This window comes from Chiloscyllium plagiosum, chromosome 22 (assembly GCF_004010195.1).
Source record: "Chiloscyllium plagiosum isolate BGI_BamShark_2017 chromosome 22, ASM401019v2, whole genome shotgun sequence".
NCBI classification, from domain to species: Eukaryota; Metazoa; Chordata; class Chondrichthyes; order Orectolobiformes; family Hemiscylliidae; genus Chiloscyllium; species Chiloscyllium plagiosum.
Window position 1 is genome coordinate 34,421,685 of NC_057731.1, and position 15,737 is coordinate 34,437,421.

Consider the following 15,737-nt stretch of genomic DNA (forward strand, 5'->3'; position numbering starts at 1 on the left):
TGACACACACAAATATATAATTTGTGATTCTAGAAGCTACAAATAATATTTGGCTACACTTCATTGACATATTAAGACAATTTACTTAGCAAACATCTGAATTAAATTTAGATCCAACTTTAAAAGAAGTAAAAGATTGTGCCATTTTTTTTAATTAACCTCTTCACCTTCACTTCTTTGTATTTACCATATTTCAGGGCCAATGATTGTTTTAGCAGGGGCTGGAAGTGAACAATCAGCCTATTACTTGCACGTGCGAACTATCTAAGGCTTGCTTCAGTGTGATTTCTTCCTTGTCCTTATCGAATAGGTTGCAGGATGATGGCAGAGTCGAGCTTTTGAGTTGGAGTTCGTTCATTTTTGATTTTTTTCTCTTTTGTTGTGTTCTTTCTGTCTTATATTTTCTTTACTTCCCTCTTGAGCTCAGATGGCAACAGCAGTGGACCTAGAGCAAGCTCAGCATGGAGGAGAGTAGGCCCAGCATGGACCTCAATTGATTCCTTCCTTACTTTCCAGGGCAAGCAAGGGGCCTGGCATCAGAATCAGTGGCTGCTACATTGGTGGAGATGACATTAGTGATGTAGGCCCAGGAGCCTGAAGATCAGTGAAATTGTCATCCTTTGAATCTGGCGCTGCTGATGGGGAAGCAGCGGCATAGAAGAATTGGCTCAGCAGGGAAAGATGGTGCCTGAGGTTTGGCGACTTTGATGTTGGTTGGGACCGGTGTAGATGGAGATGAGGTTGTAGTCAAGGGATGGTGGCAGAGGTGTCGTTGATGGTTAAGAGTTGGCTCAGGACTGGTGGACTCTATTTTTATCTCTGTCTTTCTATTTTCTTGCCTTATTCTAAAATTATTCAAAATGGCGCTGGACTGTGGCAATATTGGAAAATCTTTTCACTGTATTTTACTGTTTTAGTGTAAATTATATGTGATAATAAATCATTAAATTCAATGTGGTGAGTGGCGTACTTGTATGGGAATGCTTCCTGAACTATTTTGGGGCCCACAAGACACATAGGATCAGTAAACCATTCAGCGCCATGAGCCTTCTCTGCCATTCAATAGAATCAAGGCTGATCTGACATACCTCACATTCACTTTTCTTCATTTTCCCCATAACTCTTGATTCCCTGATGATCAAGAATCTAATAATCTCAGCCTTAAATGTACCCAGGGACTTTACCCCACAGGTCTCTGTGGCAAGGAGTTCCAAAGACACACAACCCTCAGAGAAGAAACTTCTCTTCATCTCAGTCTTAAATCAGTGCCCCTTTATTCTGAGACTATGTCCTCTGGTCCTAGACTCTCCCATGAGGAGGAACATCCTCTCAGCAGTTGTCTGTCTAGCCCTTAAGAAATCTATGTTTCAATGCAATCACCTCCCAGGCTAAAGATAATAGGAAGCTTTCAGAGTCAGAGGTTGGGCTCAGCTATTCAGAATTGATGTTTGCTGAAGATTTGGATGTGGGGACCATTCGTAATATTTCCAGTTTTGCTGATGGCAGAAAATTAAATACAGTTGTAAAGTATGAGGAGGATGCAAAGAAAATTTGAGGGGATTTTTACAGACTGAGTGAGTAGGCAAGAACAAACAAACAGAATACAATGTGGAAAAAATGTTGTTATCCCTTTTTTGGTGGGAAGGACAGAAATGCAGAGGATTTTTAATGTGGTTGATGACTAAAGGAACCCGCTTGTCCTTTTTCACTAGTAACTAAATGTTGATATGTAGGCTTAGCGATAAAATAAGTAAGAGATAAAATTCCAGGAATATGGGGATAGCACTTAGCAAGAACTGGACTGTACATTGAAAAAGCTGCAAGAGGCTGCATGGTCTCCTACAGTGCTGCTTCATTTTATGATTGACTGAATTCAGCAGTATTCAGATACTGACTGGTACGCTAGTGTTACCACATAAAAGCCAAGTCTTCTCTAACAACCAACAAATAATAGAGACTTGAACACAATCTGCACATTTGTCTTGCTAAACAAGGACCAGACTATTGTTTTTAACCTTGATTATCATGGGTGACAACTTGAAGTATTTGCTCAATTTAGTCTGTGTTTAGAACATGTAATTTTCTTTTTAAAATAGAAAAATAAATGATTGGATCCAATTGGAAGCTGTAATAAAGATTATCATTATCCTGAATGATAATACTTATAAGCTGTCTGACAGCAGATACACATTGGACACATGATAATTAGTCACTTGGATAACTGCTATTAGTAAGCATTAGCAATGGTACTAATAGTGATCCCGTGGGTATATCAACTGCCAGATAAATATTAATTTGCCATTTATATAAGTTTCTGTTTACTTGACTATAATTGACATAATTTTAGTGTAGAAACAAGGAGGAGGATGAACATGTAAGAGACCACATTTTTGTTCACTTTTGGGACTATAAATTGAAATAAAATAAAAACAGAAAATGCTGAAGAAACTCAGCAGGTCTAGCAACATCTGTTGAAAGAGAAATGGAACTTGGTTTGAAGAAGCCTTTGGACTTGAAATATTTACACTATTTCTTTCTCCACAGATGCTGTCAAACTTGCCGAGTTTCATAGTATTCTCTGTTTTTATTTCAGATTTGAAGCATCCACTGGAGAGTCAAGAAAAATGTTGAGAGAAATCCCAGGAACTCATCAGGACCTAACCAAAGCATTTGATTCAGTAAATCACAAGGCTCGGTGGATTGTTCTCCAGAGAGGTGGATGTTCAGGAAACTTCATCACAATCCTGCGACAGCTTTATAATGATGAATATAACTATCTTGAGTAAGGAGCAGGCAAGTTGAATTCCCCTGAGACAGGCAGTCAGAGACAGAGCTAAATTCCTTGGAACCGATAGGAATTGGTCTTGCTTTGCTTTAGAAAAACAATCTGTTAGGTGAATTTCTGATCAGTGATTAAGGTCTTTTCTGCTCTTAGGTTTTATTGTGGTCTGCAAATTGGTGGTGAAGTGAACAAAACCTATAAAATGCAACATCTATAAGTGAACAATATAATTAATTAGAGATGGCAATTCAGGTGATCTGTCAGGGCTGCAGTGGAAGGGAGATCTTGGATGCTACACTGATCCAGAATAAACAGCCCTGCAGTCAGGATTTGGAGTTTGAGCAGCTTCAGTACAGCATTTTTGAGCTTGAGACTGAACCACAGATGCCGCAAAACATCAAGAAGGAGATACTTCAGATTAAGAGGCAGTCACTCCACTCGGGATCGGGTTATCTGATTTGCTCCTTGATTACGAAGGGATGACTGCAAGCAAGGCAGGTAAGACAGCAGAAATGCCAGCCTTTGCAATTGTCCAATAGGTCTGAAGTTTTCTCAGTCTGCCTGGGTGAAAGCAGGAGTTGTAGACTTGCTGAGCAAACTGACCATAGCAATATGATACAAGAACCAATTGAAATGGCTTGACTGTTAAAGTGGGAATTAATAATTGATAATAAGGGAATATCTGAATTAAATAAACAAATATTTTGCTTTGGTCTTCACTACAGAGGATACAAAAATAATATTCCAGTACCAGCAATAATGAGGAGATATAGTGGAGAAAGGAACTTAATGAAATCACAATTACCAGGGAAGTGATACCAAATAAATTGATAGAGCTGCAGGCTGATGAGTATCTGGGTCCAGATGGACTTCATCTCAGGGTCTAAAAGATGCTGGTCGATGCATTATTGTTCATGTTTGATCATTCTTTCAATTCAGAAAAGATTCTGTCAGACTGGAAAGTAGTAAACATATTCCCTTTGAGGGTCACAGAGTCATACAGCACGGAAATAGACCCTTTGGCCCACTATTCCATGCTGTACATAATTGAAAAATTTAAACTAGTCCCACCTGCCTGCTCCTGGTTCCATATCCCTCCAAATCTTTTCCATTCATGTACTTATCCAAATGTCTTTTAAACATTGTAATTGTACCCTTATCCATTATTTCCTCAGGAAGTTGATTTCACACACAAACTACTCTCTGTGTAAAACATTTGCCCTTCATGTATTTTTTAAACCTCTCGCCTCCCTCCTTAAAAATGTGACCTCTAGTCTTGAAACCCCTCAATCCTACGGAAAAGACAACTACTATTAACTCTATCTATACTCCTCATTATTTTATAAACTTCTATTAAGTCGCCTCTCAATCTCCTATGCTCCTGTGAAAAAGTCCCAGCCTATCCAGCCTTTCTTTATAACTCAAACTTTTCATACCCAGCAACATCCTAGTAAGTCTCTTCTGAACCCTCTCCAGCTTAATAATATCCTTAAACTAGGAAACTCTAGGCGAAGGTGTTAGAAATAATCAATGAAGAGATTATAACTATGCGTTTAGAAATCTCAAGATAGTGATGAAGAGTCAGTGTGGTTTTGCCAAAGGGAAATTAATTGGAGTTCTTCGAAGGAATAACACGTTGTGGATAAAGGGAAGCCAATAGACATACTATACTTGATTTTCCAGAAAGCATTTGATGTGGTTCCACTATCAACTTATGCTTCATGCATATGTGAGCACGAGTTTGCTTTGTAAACTTCCTGCTGTACAGGAGTGTGCTGCACACAATTGGGTTGGCAGAAAACTCCATTATGTACAAAAACATCTGTCCCCTCATTGCAGCTACCAGTGCTGCACTGCTTGCATCACAGTGATACAGCCTCTCACGTGACTGCCAGGTTCACACATCAAACACAAAACGAGCCAAAAACACTCAGCACTTCACACATCATTAGCTCCCCAAGTTTTCATATGAGTAGGAGTACTTTCACATCTGTTAGCTTCTCACAAGAGACTTGTAGGGGATAAGGTCACAACCACAAAAGGTGCCTTCAGAATCAACACCTCACCGGAATATCAGGCAAACGTGTCATGTAAAGCTCTATTGATTTCCATCAATTTGAGCTCTTTGAACACTTTCCATTCAGAGCCTTTGACTCATAAAGCCTTTCCTCCATTCCATCGTTTTTTATCTATATCTATTAATGCTGGTATTGTGTCCATATTAATGTCTTTCAAAGTTTCTCTCCTTTCTACAGGATAAGAAGTGCACAACCCAGTTTGAGGGTGTACAGGCAGGGAATGGGAATATTTGACCAAGGCTTCCCCTCAGCCTTCGGGCAGCAGTCAGCTGTGGTTTTCGGTGAGCAAGTGGGCTGTACCTGTGATGAAGGGGAGATTGAATATGTAGAGCAATCTTAATAGAAAGCTTCCAAGCAACTAGTCACAGCTGTGCATCAATCAGCAACATCTTTGTAAAACTGAGAATGGTGGCAGCTCACAACACAAACAAATCCTTTCCTTTTCTCTGCAGCTTCCAGATGACAGACACGTATGGAAGAGTCTTAGAGCCCAAGGCCATCTCTCCCAGTCTGACACATCATACCTCAGACGACGCACCTTTAAGGTACTCCCCCTCAAACTCCATCAGTGCATGGGGCAATTACTTTGCTGGATGATCCATCTAGCGTAGGCTTAAGGGCACAGGATTGACACAGGCTAACACCTAACAGAAGAACAAATGGCTGAGGTCTCTGACAATGAAAGGACTACTGGAGACAAGGACCCTGCTGATGGGTAAAAACAATGACTGCAGATGCTGGAAACCAGAGTCTGGATTAGAGTGGAGCTGGAAAAGCACAGCAGTTCAGTTCCGAGGAGGACCCTGCTGATGATAATCCTCTGGACTCAGCCATTAATGAACTGATGGGGATGCATAGCCAAGCAAGGCAATATGTGACAGAGATTCCAGAGATCATGCCCAGACTGGAGCAAAGGGCAGAAAAGTCCTCCCAAGTTCTGTCTGATGTCACGGCTCAGGCATGCAAGTACATTGGATCAGGTGGTGGCTGCGGGCTATTGGTTTTCCTACTGAAAGTACTGGGCAGATCCAGATAATTCCAATTGAAAGTTCTAGCTGACTTTCCCTCCCTCAATTGATATGTTGAGGTCACATATTAACATCCTATTGCTGCTGGGTTTGAGGTAAATTACTATCATACCATGGATAAACCTGTGAACCTTCTGAGTTAAATGACTCACCCACTCAATAGAGAACCTCACTGAGCCATTGGGGAAGTGAGAGTTTCTTCACATTTAGTTTACTGCCATAGTCCAACTTTCAAGGACTTGTGCTGTATCAGTATAAGCTGCAGTCCCATGATTACCATTGCTGTAGAATTTTTCTGAGACTCAAGTGGTCCCATGAGGAATAGTATCTCTCTGGCATGATTTATAGAATATTAGAATGCCTCTTGTGAACTGAAAAGTAAAACTGGTTTGTGCAACCTTGGACTGATTTGTCTGTGTAATATTAGCAGTCAATAGTGCAAGTGCATTAGTATCTAATTACCCTAACTGTGACAAAAGACAACGGTTCATTGTCTTACTCCAGTTACTCATTATTTCTTTCGAAAGACATGTCTGAGTGCAATACGACAATGGGTATTATATGTCTGGTACAAAAGCCTGTGCATTTCTAAATCTATACAGCTTTAAATGTAACTTCTATATGTTTTCACTGTGTGTCAGACGTGTATTATAAAAGGATTTAGCATATAATTTCTAATTACATTTTTAATGCCACATTTTATGCTGGTATTTGCTTGGCACTAAATTGATGACACAAGTCAACAGTGACAAATTTTTAATTCCATGTCCCCATTGATACTTGCACTGTGAAAATGGGGATTTGAATGAGTAATTGTGCTAATCACTGTGCAATAATGAGACCAAACTCAATGTTTTGGTAAATTGATCTTCCTAATTACCAACATGAGTCTAATTCCTGACTTTCACCTTCCATTTGGGTGACCAAACCAAGTAAAATAGATGACACACTGTTGCTTCCTTTTGATTCCTGTGAAAACTAGAGCACCAATTCGAACACCTGAACTTCATATGAATTTCAACATTCACAATGATGCCCTCGGTTTCACAGAAATCTCTACACAGGGATAAATAACCAGTGGGTATAAGTGAGGTGGCACAATTTAATCCCACTTTACCAAATTGCTACCAATATCCATAATTATAGTAGCCTAATGATTTAGGCCTTTGTCTAGATATGAAAACTGGTTATATTTCTCTCCATTCTGATGGCTTATTGAATTATTAACAAGATATAAAATTCTCCTAATATGATATAGTTAAGCTCTAAAATAAAACTTATCAGTGTCAAATTTTTAACAATGGCATTACCATATACAGATAAAACCCAAGAGCAGGGTAGCTCACTCTCGACAGAGTATTCATCCATTAATTAATGGGATCCAACCTGTTAAAATCATAATGATTAAAATCACGTGGAGTTGAATTGGAATCGTAATTCAGCAATGAATATCCCATAGCACTAGTTTGACATTTTTGAGTGCTGCAGTATAGCAGACTAGTTTGCGTTGTAGTATATTGATGGGTTCAATGAAACACTGATAGGGAGCTTACTGAGAATCATGTTTCAGCCATTGTGTCACTTCCAGTTTGCCACAGGGATGGTAAAAACTTGGAAAATGGCAGGTTTATGAAATATTCATAAATGAGATGTATGCTGCACTAAATATCTATATATCTTTTCATCAAAAGTGTATGATATAAATTGCATTTGCCTTGCAGAAGCTGCTAAATGGGAAGCATGACAAAGAATGTAACTTCTTTTACCTATATAATTTCCTGTATGAACAACACAATGGAGCAGAAATAGGATGACATTTGATTTGCACACTTTGGGTGTTATGCGTGAAACAGCTGTGTGGTTATATTTTATTTATACTAGATGTGTGGACTGAATATCAATACATTATTTGTGGGGGGAGTGCCTGGTTTCCAATTGGAACTTTCCCGTGATGATGAGACTGAAATTGGGAGTGAGTAGTAGATACTTCTACTCTCTGAATTATAAATAAAAATCTACAAATCCAGTGATGTCCATCTTTTGACAATCTTCCCTTGCATTAATATTTTATAACCTTTAAATCTGTTAGTTGCCTTCTGTACCCATTTCTTAAAAGTTTGTTATTACTTTACAAATGATGAAAACTTTGCCTGCACATTCCCAGAGTTAGCCACAGGCACCTCTGAATGTGTCTCTGAACTATACATGGAAAATGTCAGGTGATATATCCAAATAAATGTTCACACTGGTGTGTTAATTGCTGCTTTTATACCTATATTCTCTAGAACATTTCCGGCACAGAATAACAAAAGAATACAGGAAAAGCATAGTTGATACAAGGTGCCCACTCTCAATCAGGTCTTCTAATACCATATTGTCCCATCTTCACTCAGTTCACAATTACAAACAAAAATAATAATCTCTATGAAAATAAGCAAAATGCAGACTCTGGGAGTCTGAATTAGAAGCAGACTAGGTAGAAATACTCCAAGTCAGATAGCATATATGGAAAGAAAAGCAGATTTAACCTTTCACATCAATTTTGGTAGAATTGGAAAATTTTGCTGATGTAAATTCACACAAGTTTAGTGGGTTATTGGGAAGGCAAGTGGAATGTGGGCTTTATTTCAAAAATAGGGAGGTTTTACTAAAACTACATAAGGCCCAATCAGACCACATGTAGAATACAGTTTTGGTTCCCTTATCTAAGGAAAGACATACTGATATTAGAAGCAGTCCAAAGAAGGTTCACTAGGTTAATTCCAGGTATGGAGGTATTGCTATTTGTGAAGAGATTGAGTAGATCGTGCCTGTGGAGAAAGTAAGGATTGCAGATGCTGGAGCTCCTTTCCTAATGAAGGGCTTATGACTATCCTGCTCCTCAGATGCTGCCTGTGCTTTTCCAGCATCATACTCGAGATTTTGCCTGCACACATTGCAGTTTAGAAGGGCAACCTTACAGAGTCATAGAGATAATTAGCACAGAAAGAGACCCTTCAGTCCAACTCTCCATGCTGACCAAATATCCTAAATAAGTCTAGTCCCATTTGCCAGCATTTGGCCCATATCTGGCTAAACCCTTCCTATTCACGTGCTCATCCAGATGCCTTTTAAATGTTATTGTACCAGCCTCCACCATTTTCTCTGCCATTTTCATGCACCATGCTCTGTGTGAAAATGTTGCCCCTTAGATCTCTTTTAAATTTGTCCTTTCTCACCTTAAGCCTATGCCCCCTAGTTTTAGACTCCCTCACCCCAGGGAAAAGACTGCATTTATTTACCCTATTCATGCCCCTCATGATTGTATAAACCTCTATAAGGTCACCCCTCAGCCTCTGACACTCCAGGGAAAATAGCCCCAGTCTTTTCAGCATCTCCTTGTAGCTTAAACCCTCCAAACCTGGCAGGTTTGTAAATCTTTTCTGAACACTTTCAAGTTTCACAATATTCTTCCTATAGCGGGGAGACCAGAACTGCATGCAGCATCCTAATAGTAGCCTAACCAATGTCCTGTACAGCCACAATATAACTTCCCAATTCCTAGACTTAATGCACTGACCAATAATGGCAAGCATAACAAATGCTTTCTTCACTATCCTATCTGTCTGCAACTCCACTTTCAAGGAACATTGAATCCGTACTCCAAAGTCTCTTTGTTCAGCAACACCTGTCAGGATCTTACCATTAAGTGTATAAGTCCTACCCTGATTTGCCTTTCCAAAATGCAGCACCTCTCATTTATCTAAATTAAACTTCATCTGCCACTCCTCAGCCCATTGGCCCATCTGATCAAGATCCCATTGTACTCTGTGAGGTAACTTTCTTTGCTGTTCACTGCACCCCCAATTTTAGTGTCTTATTAACCAGAACTCTTATGTTCACATTAAAATCATTTGTATAAATGATGAAAAGCAGTGAACTCAGCACCAGTCATTGTGGCACACCAGTGGCCTCAGGCCTCCAGTCTGAAAAGTAACTCTCCACCACCACCCTCTGTCAATCTTATTGAAATACACAAGATTCTTAGGGGACGTGATGGGTTCGATGCAAAAAGGTTGTTATCCTTGAAGGAGAGTCTACAACCAAAGGGCATAATCTTAGAATAAGGGGTCTAGATTAGACTAGATTACTTACAGTGTGGAAACAGGTCCTTTGGCCCAACAAGTCCACACCGCCCCGCCGAAGCGCAACCCACCCATACCCCTACATTTACCCCTTACCTAACACTACGGGCAATTTAGCATAGCCAATTCACCTGACCTGCACATCTTTGGACTGTGGGAGGAAACCAGAGCACCCGGAGGAAACTCACGCAGACACGGGGAGAATGTGCAAACTCCACACTGTCAATCGCCTGAGGTGGGAATTGAACCCCGGTCTCTAGCGCTGTGAGGCAACAGTGCTAACCACTGTGCCGCCCACAAATTTAAACTCATTTAAAATAGAAATGAGGATGAATTTCTTCCTTTACAGAATGGCCAAACTATGGAGTTCTTTAGTGCAAAGGACTGTGGAGGCTGGGTTGTTAAATATGACAGATTTTTAATCATTAAGGGAATCAAGGGTTATGGGGGAAAGTAAGGACTGCAGATGCTGGAGATCAGTCCTTCCTGAAGAAGGGCTTATGCCCGAAATGTCGATTCTCCTGCTCCTTGGATGCTGCCTGACCTACTGCGCTTTTCCAGCAACACATTTTTCAGCTTATGGGGGAAAGCCAGGAAAATAGAGTTGAGAATTATCAGATCAGCCAATGATCTCATTGAATGGCAGAGCAAACTTTCTGGGCTGAATGGTCTACTTTTCCTCTTACATCTTAAACAATTATGCAGACGAAAAGTGAAAATGACAAATGAACAAAAAGCAATGTCTATGTTAGGATGGCATGCAGGAGAAATTGAATGTCAAAAGGCAAGAATGTGCAAGGCAAACTGAGACGATAATGCAACAAGTGAAGAAACAGATCATGACTCCAAATGAGGTGTGAATGGTAGAATTAATACCATTAACTGCTGTTTGGAAAAAAATATAAGGTGTATTTATAATCTGAAATAGTTGAACTCCAGACTGACTCCCAGAGCTACCTTGATTCCATGTACTACTGCCCAACTTTTTGTTAGTATCTTTTCCAATTTAGTTTCTCTGTCTATGTCACATCTATTCTCAAATAGTTACTTTCCTCCCCGTGCTTCCAGTAATCCTTCCTTTACCATTAACAGCGAATTCCCCTTCACCAAAGTTGATATATCCATTCTACTCCCTGCATGCCTGCTCTTGTCACTCCCACTCTCCCAGAACCATGCAAGGTTTCTCTTGACCTTACCTTTCAGCTCACCAGACACCACATTCAACATGGGAGATGTTGGAGATCAGAGTCAGAACAGTGGTGCTGGAAAAGCACAGGAAGTAAGACAGCATCTGAGGAACAGGGGAATTGTCGATTCTCTTGCTCCTCGGATGCTGCCTGCCCTGCTGTGCTTTTCCAGCACCACATTCTCGATCACATTCAGCATATTATTCTCCAACATTTCTGTGAGCACTTTACAGCCTCTGGACTCAGCATTGTGATCACCAATTTCAGATTGTAACCATTACCACTATTTGTTATAAGATTAGTTGTTCTGAACTACCATTATGGTCGTATTAGCCTTTTGCCTTGTCCTGCCATATCTTTTGTTATTTAATCTCCTCTGTCCTCTGTCCTATAACAATGTCTTTTTTTTTCTCATTGCTCTAGCCAAATCCTGGTCCAACTAAATATCAATGATTCAACAAAAGCCTCATCAATACAAACAATTTCTAAATGAATTTTCATATGATTTTGACAGTTTACAGTATATAGTTACATAATGATAAATAATACCCAATCTGAACCAAATATAATTCCAAATCCCATATTCCACAAAGAATTAATATAGGAGGAATGGTTGGTAAGTATGGACAGTGAAGAAGGTTATCTCAGAGTACAATGGGATCTTAATCAGGTGAGTCAAGGAGTGGCAGATTACATTTAATTTAGATAAATGTAAGGTGTTGCATTTTGGTAAGGCAAATCAGGGTAAAACTCATACATTTAATGGGAGGCCCCTGCGGAGTGTTGCCTAGCAAAGAGACCCTGGAGTGCAGGTTCATTGTTCCTTGAAGGTGGAGTCATAGGTAGATAGGATAGTGAAGAAGGTGTTTGCTATGCTTGTCTTTATTGGTCAGTGCATTGTGTATAGGAGTTGGGTGGTCATGTTGCAGCTGTACAGGATGTTGGTTAGGTCACTTCTGAAATACTGTGTACAGTTCTGGTCTCCCTACTACAGAGAAGATGTTGTTGAACTGGAAAGGGTGCAGAAAAGATTTACAAGGTTGGAAGGTTTGAGCTATAGGGAGAAGCTGAATCATTGGTGCTATTTTCCCTTAAACATTGGAGACTGGGGGGGGGGTGTGACCTTATAGATGTTTACAAAATCATGAGGGATGTGGATAGGGTGAATTATCAAAGTCTTTTCTCCACGGTAGGGGAGTCCAAAACTAGAGGGCATAGCTTTAAGGAGAGAGGCAAAAGATTTAAAAGGGCCCTAAGGGACAACTTTTTAATGCAAAGGGTAGTGTGTTCATGGAATGAGCTGCCAAAGGAAGTGGTAGAGGCTGGTACAATTACATTTAAAAGGCATCTAGAGGGGTACATGAATAGGAAGGGTTTAGAGGGTTATAGGCCAAATGCTGGCAAAAGGGAGTAGATTTATTTAGGATATATGGTCATCATGAACGAGTTGGACTGAAGGGTCTGTTTCTGTGCTGTACATCTTTATGACTATATCACTCTATGACTCTAAGCCCAGATTCAGGCATGTGAGACTCCTTCCTCAGAAAGGAGCAACAAACCTGCCTGACTCCCTTAATAAAACTAATGCTACAACAACTCACATCACAGGTCCACATGAACTTCCCCTCCCTCCTCCAGTTTATGTTCCTTTCTGTTACTCCCCCTTGTTAGTAATGTTCCCTCTCTTTATCTCATTTTGTGTTTCCCAATCCCCCATTTGTGCTTCTCTGTTTCACCCTTCCCAGATGCTCAGTTAGGGATCACATGGTTTCCAGGCAACTTGCATCAGCTTTGATGCCATCGTCATAATTGTCAATGAAGCAATATTTCCAGAGCTTGGGGACCTGAAGAACTTTGACACACTTTGACCGCCGATGCACTGCTCACAGGAACAAGGCAAGGACAGTTTCTCTTGTGTGCCAGAAGCAGTGCTCAAGAGACCAATCATTCCTGTAGATTTCCATCCAAAGCAAGAAGGTTGGCATCCCTACTTGTGACAGCTACTTCCTCAGTGTCATTTGGCAGCTTTAGAGTCTGCTTCATTAAGTATTGAAACATTTCTGGCATACGCTTGTTCAGTACAGTTCTTACTCTTCTCAATAGTTTGTAAGGAATCCAAAGAGCTAATTCTTAGTTTGATCTGGTTAGTCTTGTCCAGAACAATATTGCTGCTTTATCATAAACCTTGTACCTGGTTACTGACTGCAGTCAACTGGAAATCAAGGCTAAATTCTCAGTTATGATGTCACTTGTCCTCTGGATTGAGCAAATTCCACTGTCCCACTTTGAAGCCACTCACAGATGATCACTGAGGTTTTAATAAAAGCAAAAGAAATACCTGGCAGACTTGATAGCATCAGTGGAGAGAACATTGCTCATATTTCAGGTTATAGACTATGAAACTAATGAATGGCAATTGACCTGAAATGTTATCTCTACTGTTCTCTCCACAGATTCCCTGACTTACTATTTGCAATTCTTTCTGTTTTTATTTCAGAATTCCAGCATTCCAGTATTTTGCTTTGTATCATTAGGACTTTATTTAGTGCAGATCTTAATACTTTCATTTTCAGAACCAGTCTCAAAACCAGTTTGGGTCTATTACAAGCACAATCAGATTTATCAAATCACTTTGGGTGATTTTTTTTTCAGTTCATTAGAGAAATTGAGGTTTTGGTCAAGAAAAAGAAGGAAGCATTTGTCAGGTATAGACAGTAGAGATTGAGTGAATCCTTGGAAGAGTATAAAGGAATATACTTAAGTGGGAAATCAGGACGGCAAAAAGGGGACATGAAAGAGTTTTGGCAAAAAGGGTTGAGGAGAATCCAAAGGGATTCTACAAATACTGTGATGATGCTGCTCCTTTAACAAGATTATGCTGTCCTTGACTTTTTTTTTCAGAGAGGTCATAAAAGCAGCGATTTCAAAAGGTTGGCTTGGTGGGTTTTTAGGGCCAGTCTGATTATAGCTAACAGGTACTGCCTCAGGCAAAAGGCTTTCTTGTTTAAAAAAATACTTGTACAGTGTTGGCATGGACAATTTGGATCGAAGAGTCTGTTTCTGTGCTATATATCTCTATGACTCTCTGAAGGGGAAGTGGCCAGTTCTCCCAGCTCAGCTTTTTCTCTGGCTTGGGCTCAGACCTGCTAACCAGTCAAGAAGCAGCTCCATGGAAGAAGGTGTTCCATGATGAATCCCTCTGCTTTCTCGCTCTCTCCTGTAAGACCCTGTGTTTGATTTCACCTTTTTTGTCAAGGAATGTTTATGGGGATTGTTGCAGGAATTTGGAACAGCAAGATTAAGTTGGGGTAGTCGTTTGGGTTTTCAGATAGTTTAAGTTATTCTATGTTCTTTTCTCTTTTGTTTATGTTTCATTTGATAATCTTGCAAATAAATTCTATTTTGTTTAAAACTAACCTGTTGGGCCAGCTGCATGACTACTGGAATATCCAAGGAGAAAGTGAGGACTGCAGATGCTGGAGATCAGATGCTGGAGATCAGAGCTGAAAATGTGTTGCTGGAAAAGCGCAGCATGTCAGGCAGCATCCAAGGAGCAGGAGAATCGACGTTTCGGACATGAGCCCTTCTTCAGGAATACACTTTCCTCATTCCTGAAGAAGGGCTCATGCCCGAAACATCGATTCTCCTGCTCCTTGGATGCTGCCTGACCTGCTGCATTTTTCCAGCAACACATTTTCAGCTACTGAAATATCCACTATATCCATGCTTAAAACAACTGGCAAAGTTAGGATCTGGGTTACTTTCCTGAAATGTTTGAGACCGTCTGTCCTGGTCCATAACAATATGTTAAAGACAAAAATGTAACTAAGTAAAGAATAGGGCCCCTTAAACATCAGCAAGACAGCCTATGTGTGGAATCTCGGGAGATGAATGAGATACTCAACTAATATTTTGTCTCAGCGTTTACTGTGGAGAAGGATTTGGAAGATATCGAATAAAGGAAAATAAATAGCAACATCTTGAAAAATGTCCATATTACAGAGAAGGTGCTGGGCACCTTAAAATACATAAAGGCGAATAAATCCCTGCGACCTGATCAGATGTACCCAAGAACCCTGTGGGAAGCTAGGGAAGAAATTGCTGGGCCCCTTGCCGAGATATTTGTATCATCGATAGTCACAGGTGAGGTGCTGGAAGACTGGTGGTTGGCCAGCATTGTGCCACTATTTAAGAAAGGTGGTAAGGAAAAGCCAGTAAACTATAGACCGGTGAGTTTTACATTGATGGTGGGCAAGTTGTTGGAGGGAATCCTGATGGACAGTATTTACATGTATTTGGAAAGGCAAGGACTGTCAACATGGCTTTTTGCATGGAAAATCATGTCTCACTAACTTGATTGAATTTTTAGATTAGAGTAGATTCCCTACAGTGTGGAAACAGGCCCTTCGGCCCAACCAGTCCACACCGACCCTCCAAAGAGTAACCTATCAGACCCATTTCTCTCTGACTAATGCACCTAACACTATGGGCAATTGACCATGGCCAATTCACCTGACCTGCACATCTTTGCACTGTGA